Genomic DNA, 5,476 nt, shown 5'->3' with positions numbered 1-5,476 from the left:
GAAATAAGGTCTGGGGTGATGGGAACGGGTTTCAGTACAAGCTGAGCATCACGCCCATGCTTTGCTAAGTCAGGGCCTTCGCCTTTGATCATCAGTGCTCAAACTCACCTGAGCACAAGGATTTGCACCCAGCACCACTTCCCACAATTTCACATACAGCTCTGCAGTGCTTTGTCGTTTCCCTACCACAGATGTCTAAACCAATCTCCCTGTTCAAATGAGTAATAGCAATTAGTAATAGCAGAACCCATTTCCTGAGACCTCATTATAAATCCCCAAAGCCAGGCGTTTACACACAGTTATCGACAGCAGGAGGCTGATCCCCTGCCTGTCGCTCCCCTCAATGTGGGAGACAGATCCCAGGGATGGCAAAACCTTCACCACTGGATGTTTGGAAACTCAGTCCAGTTTTTCAAAAGTAAACACCGCAAAAGTGATACGAAGACTTCTCCGTCCTTTCTCCTTCGACAACTGTTGCTATACCACCTTCCTACAGGCACTGAGAAAACTTGCCCTTGCGTTGCTTGGGGCCTTTGCAAAAAATAGCATCCATTATTCAAAGAATGAGTAACAGCTCACAGATTACACGTTGTGTTTCCTTTTTTTGTTGAGAAGTGCCTGGAAGAAATGCTAACAACTTCTCTGCAGTAAACACTCTGGGAGAACTGGAAAAATCTCCAGGTTGTGGGTAATTTTGTGTTTTGCAACTTCCCACAAAACGGATATTTTTCATAGACGCATGATATTCCCTTGGAAAATCTGTGCCCTCCCTGTCATCTCAGCAATTACTCTGTGAAATTGATATCATTTCCTTTAACTTCATCACCTACCCACTTCTGAATAGCAGCAGTGAAGGTAACAAATGCGACCATTTTTCCCTCAGTAGCTGCAAAAGCTTCCAATGTGCTGCTCTGGAATCGAAGCTCCCAGGACTTGAAAAATACTTGGGGCTTTGCAGGAGTCTGCGTTCAGCCAGTCGCCACAAATCATTTCTGAGCTGAGAAGCTCACATTTGCTGATTAAACCACTTTTCCCTGGCAAACTTCACTGCCCAGCTGTGACAAGAACCGCCTGCTTGCCATTATTCTACATTAAGGGCAGAGAAAGATGCTTCGGGAAACCTAGTTTTTATTGTCTTAAAAATGGGAAGGACTCATGTAACGCTACTTTGGAAAAATAAGTGACTGACAGGACCAAAACTGCTTAGAGAGAGCGGGCTGAAGAACCAATGTCACTTCATTTCTGGCTTTCTGAGTTTCAGCCAACGCCATTGAGGAGAGGGGAGCTGCAGCGCAGAGGGTCCCGGGCACTGGGATAGGGGCTTTAATAACAGGGGACAGGAGGCGAAAAGCCACTGCGGCACCAGGGGAAACCACAGGTGGGGACCACGAAGGGAGAGGACGAGGGACACCTCTCTCTTCTGAGAGAGCATTTTTGAAAGATAACTAACTGGAGCCCAGAGGTGAGTTTTTAGTCATCTTAAGTAGCTGGGTGAGCAGCAACCTGTTATCTGGAGAGGTGAGAGTAACAACGAGCAAGGAAATAGGCCAGTCAAAGTAGTTTACTTTGTCTCCCACGAAGGATGTTTTATTTTTATCTCTTGGTTATGGATATTTCTATTTGATCAGCTTGAAATCAGATTTCAATGAACGTTTTCAAAGTTGTGCGGGAGAGCTGCAGAGGTCTGAGTTGAGTTTTCACTGTTCTAATCGAATCCTTTTGTTTTCACCCTGTGCTTCCATAAACGTACCTAAATAGATCATTTATAATACAGGCTATTTGTATTAAATATTTCAGACAGGAAGATCCCCAAATGATTCACAACCTCTTCCCATTAGCGATCTTTCATGCTTTTTTACAGCTGTGGAGTGGAATACAGCTCGCACGCTCTCTGTCAGCAATTAAAGTGAAGTGGCACTATTTTGTCTACTCCCATTTCTTGTCAATTTGGTCTCTTTTCAGAGTATGACCCTCATTTCAAATGGCTAGTCTGTAGTTATTGAGAAAGTCTTGTTTGTTCCTATACCACCATACTGATTAGGTGCAGTAATTTATTTCTGCCGTTGACATTTTCAAGTTCATTTTTTAACCTCAAAGGAGATTACACTGAGAATGAAATACTGGCCAATACCTGTAAACCCAAAATATATTGCTTATGGGAATTTTTCTTCTCCATAGAAAACAGACTTAGTACATTTTCTCAAAGTCTCCTGATCCTTTCTATGTGCATCTCTTTTCAAGTATACAAATGTGACGCTGTTTATGCTATTACAGCTGAGTGTTGAGGTGCCTTTTATGTTCTAGATCAAAACTCCGGGAGATTGAACAATTTGTGAACGTCTGCAAATCAAGCAAGCTAACAAGCAAGAAAGAATAAAAGGCTATGAGAGGTGGCTTGTTTTGCTAACACCTTCCGTGTTTATTTATTAAAGGAGGAGATCCTATCTATTCTGATAAAGGAACTCCTCAGAAAGAGTGATAAATGGACAAGATCCAAGTGTGAACAGAAATCAGGTTAAGTTTTTCAAAATTTGTGTGAATAATGTAACTGGATTTTAAAATAACTCGTTTCGGAGTGAAATGGTCACAACTATTCTGTGCACTGTATATAGAAAGAAAAAGAGATGCTTATTTTTGAGTTATGAAAAACAAGGCTTCTGCAAAGGATTGGACTGTGGGGAGAGAATTTGCAGTACCGGTTGGTGTGGACTAATCACGCTCATGAGAAAGGTGCATCTCCAGGACAAGTCCTGGCTGATGATGTGCAGTAAGGACCCACAGACCCAAGCGGAGCCCCTTCCATTCCATGGGATGGGGAATGGGAGGGCCCTTGTGGAACGGCTGGTGGAGATTCCTCACCCTCACGTGGAGGAATCCTCACGACCCCACAACCAACCACAGGGCTGAGTAGGAAAGTGCCTGTACCAGAGGATGGTGGCAGTCTTGTTCCTCTTGCCAGACCAGGTGAGGGAAATTAGGCAGCATACACGAAGCATCAAGACTGCTGAGATGAGTTTCCCTGTCCAAAACGAGTGTGTACCTTGAGCCTTCTCCTGCCCGACATGCCTGCTCCCACTCACTGCTCTGCCAAAAACTTGTCCTAGGTCACAAACCTGCCTCATGGCTGGCTCAGAGCTGTGGGAATCCCTGAACTGCCTAGACGAAGGCCACTATCTGTGCTACTCCCTGCAGATGCCACAGGGGTTTTTTTGGTGCTGACCACACGCATACCCTTAATTTGTCTTGATTTGCCCAGTTTGTCTTTACCAAGTCAGCTTAGAGACATCATACCACTTCAGAGAGGAAATTTCACCTTGCTGTGATTACCTAGGGCCCCCCTCCAGTCCTCCTTGCTGCTGCTGCTCACAACCCTTCTGCTCTTTGTTAACTGACACAGGTCTTTGGATCAGTAAGTTTTGCCACATAGCCACAAACCTGTCCTCAGCAACGTTAACAAGAGGCCCTTCGTTTGGGTATGCCTTTAGTAATGGTGCTTTGTACCCACAGAGGGCTTGTCACTACTTCATCAAGTAGATCTGTGCGAGAAAAGCCCGAGAGGCAGACCCCTCCTCTGTGTGAGCCAGCAGGTACTCACCACGCTCATGGAAGACCTTTTTCACCCCCAGAACATCCCAGCAGATCTCTGTGACTACTGAAACTGCCGTGAACTCTGTGCATATTTCTACAATGTCACTCCAAGAAGGTCTCACCTACACATGGCACAACCCTTGCAGAGCGTAAAGGCTGACTGGACATTGCCGAGATTTGACCAAGCTCAGATTTTGCAAAACTGACGTTCGAGACATTACACTCTTGTACGCAGCCCCAGTATTTAAGCAGTTACTCCTCCAGCGCCTCTCATGCGTGGTATGTAGCTGCTTTCTTGGCTCAGAGTGGACCACTTAGTCCGACACTCCGCACCTACTCTGGAGATGAGGTCCCTATTTCACATCCAGGGGTTTTTCACTGTTTTATAGGAACACGAAGACTTGAAAAGATTTCCTTGGAGGTCTGACCCCCTGTTACTACACGTGTTGCAAGCACGTTTACAAGGTTGGGAGCATGGCGGTGGAAGGAATCAATTTTTTTTGGTCTTGGAAACCTGCAGAACTAGGGGTAAAATCTGCTCTTAGGAAAACAAATGGAAGTTCTGCAACTGAGGTGGGTGGGATCAGGATTTGCCCAAACTCGTGGCCTCAGAAATTGCCCACACTTTCTCTGTTCCTCTGGTTTTTAGAAAGAGATGCAATTTAGAAGCTTCAAAGCTGTGAATTAAGGTAAGCAGGACATTTAGCTACGGGAATGCGAGATACTGAAAAGCACATCATTTCAGAAGGTTGCCACCAACGCAAGAAACTGCTTTAAAATCTCTCTAAAATGTTGATGTCTGCAGGCAAAGAAACTAGGCCATGTGACTGAAAACTTCTTGTGACAGCTGCTTCGAAGACTATTTGAAAATACAGTGGCTAATTTTCTTGGAAAATTAAGGCCCCGGCTACCAGGTACAAGATGATCCAGGATGTATGTCCAGTTTCCAACAGGAAGAAATCTGGGAACTGTTCCAGGCAAACAGTTTGGCCAGTCACTGTAGATAAATTGTAACTTGCAAAACGTGGTACCTTCAGACAGACCTCACCTACTATGAGGTTTTGTCCCACCCGCTTGGACGTGACCTCTAGAGCTCAGCCAGCTCACACAAGCTCTTGTCCTCCCAGGCAAGCCCGGATCAGTCACGGACCACTAACCATAACTGCTCTATGTAGGCGCATTCTTGCACACCTGTGTACTTCTTCTGTAAGGAAATCGTGGAAACCTAATCTGCAGGATCTGGGTCAGAAAGGAAAAAATAAATTAATTTATGTGCAAGGAAAAGCTTGCCAGGCTCAGAATAACTGCTCAGCCTGGGAGCTGGTGCGCCGTTCTTAGGATAGGTTGTATTTTTTATTCTCAAGTTGGATAAGCCGGTAGGTACCAACGCAAGCACGCCAGCAGGCGACACTTAGGAGCGAGGAGCTGCTGCTTGCCAGCGAGGCGAAGGCATGCCGCGAGTGCTGCTGCTTTGCAACTGACTGGCAGCATCTCACCTCCCTGGGTGCGGGAATCCCGTGAATATTTGTTCCCCATTTTCTGCTGTGCCACCCACCGAGCCCGGACTCCTTGCAGAAGCTGAGGCTGCTGCCCCTCCGCAACGCCTCTCTTGAGGCGCGGTGGCTTCCAGCTCTGCTCCAGGCGTGTGCAGCAGTTCAACAGTCTTCATCCAACTTGTATCCTGAAGGTTCGCCCCCGCTATCCATCACCCACGCAACTACCCCTACCAGCAACTACGCGAGATGAAACATCTCAAGCCAGGGCTGTGATGCTGTATGGCATTTTTGCTCCTCAACCCGCCCCCACTCCGAACACGACGCCGAATTATTTTGATTCCCCCCTCCTTTTATTCCGGCACCCTCCGGTGACATTTGCCAGCCCTTCCCCG

The sequence above is a fragment of the Egretta garzetta genome, unplaced genomic scaffold, assembly GCF_000687185.1.
Source record: "Egretta garzetta isolate BGI_Z169 unplaced genomic scaffold, ASM68718v1 scaffold397, whole genome shotgun sequence".
NCBI classification, from domain to species: domain Eukaryota; kingdom Metazoa; phylum Chordata; class Aves; order Pelecaniformes; family Ardeidae; genus Egretta; species Egretta garzetta.
This window is presented reverse-complemented; position numbering follows the sequence as displayed.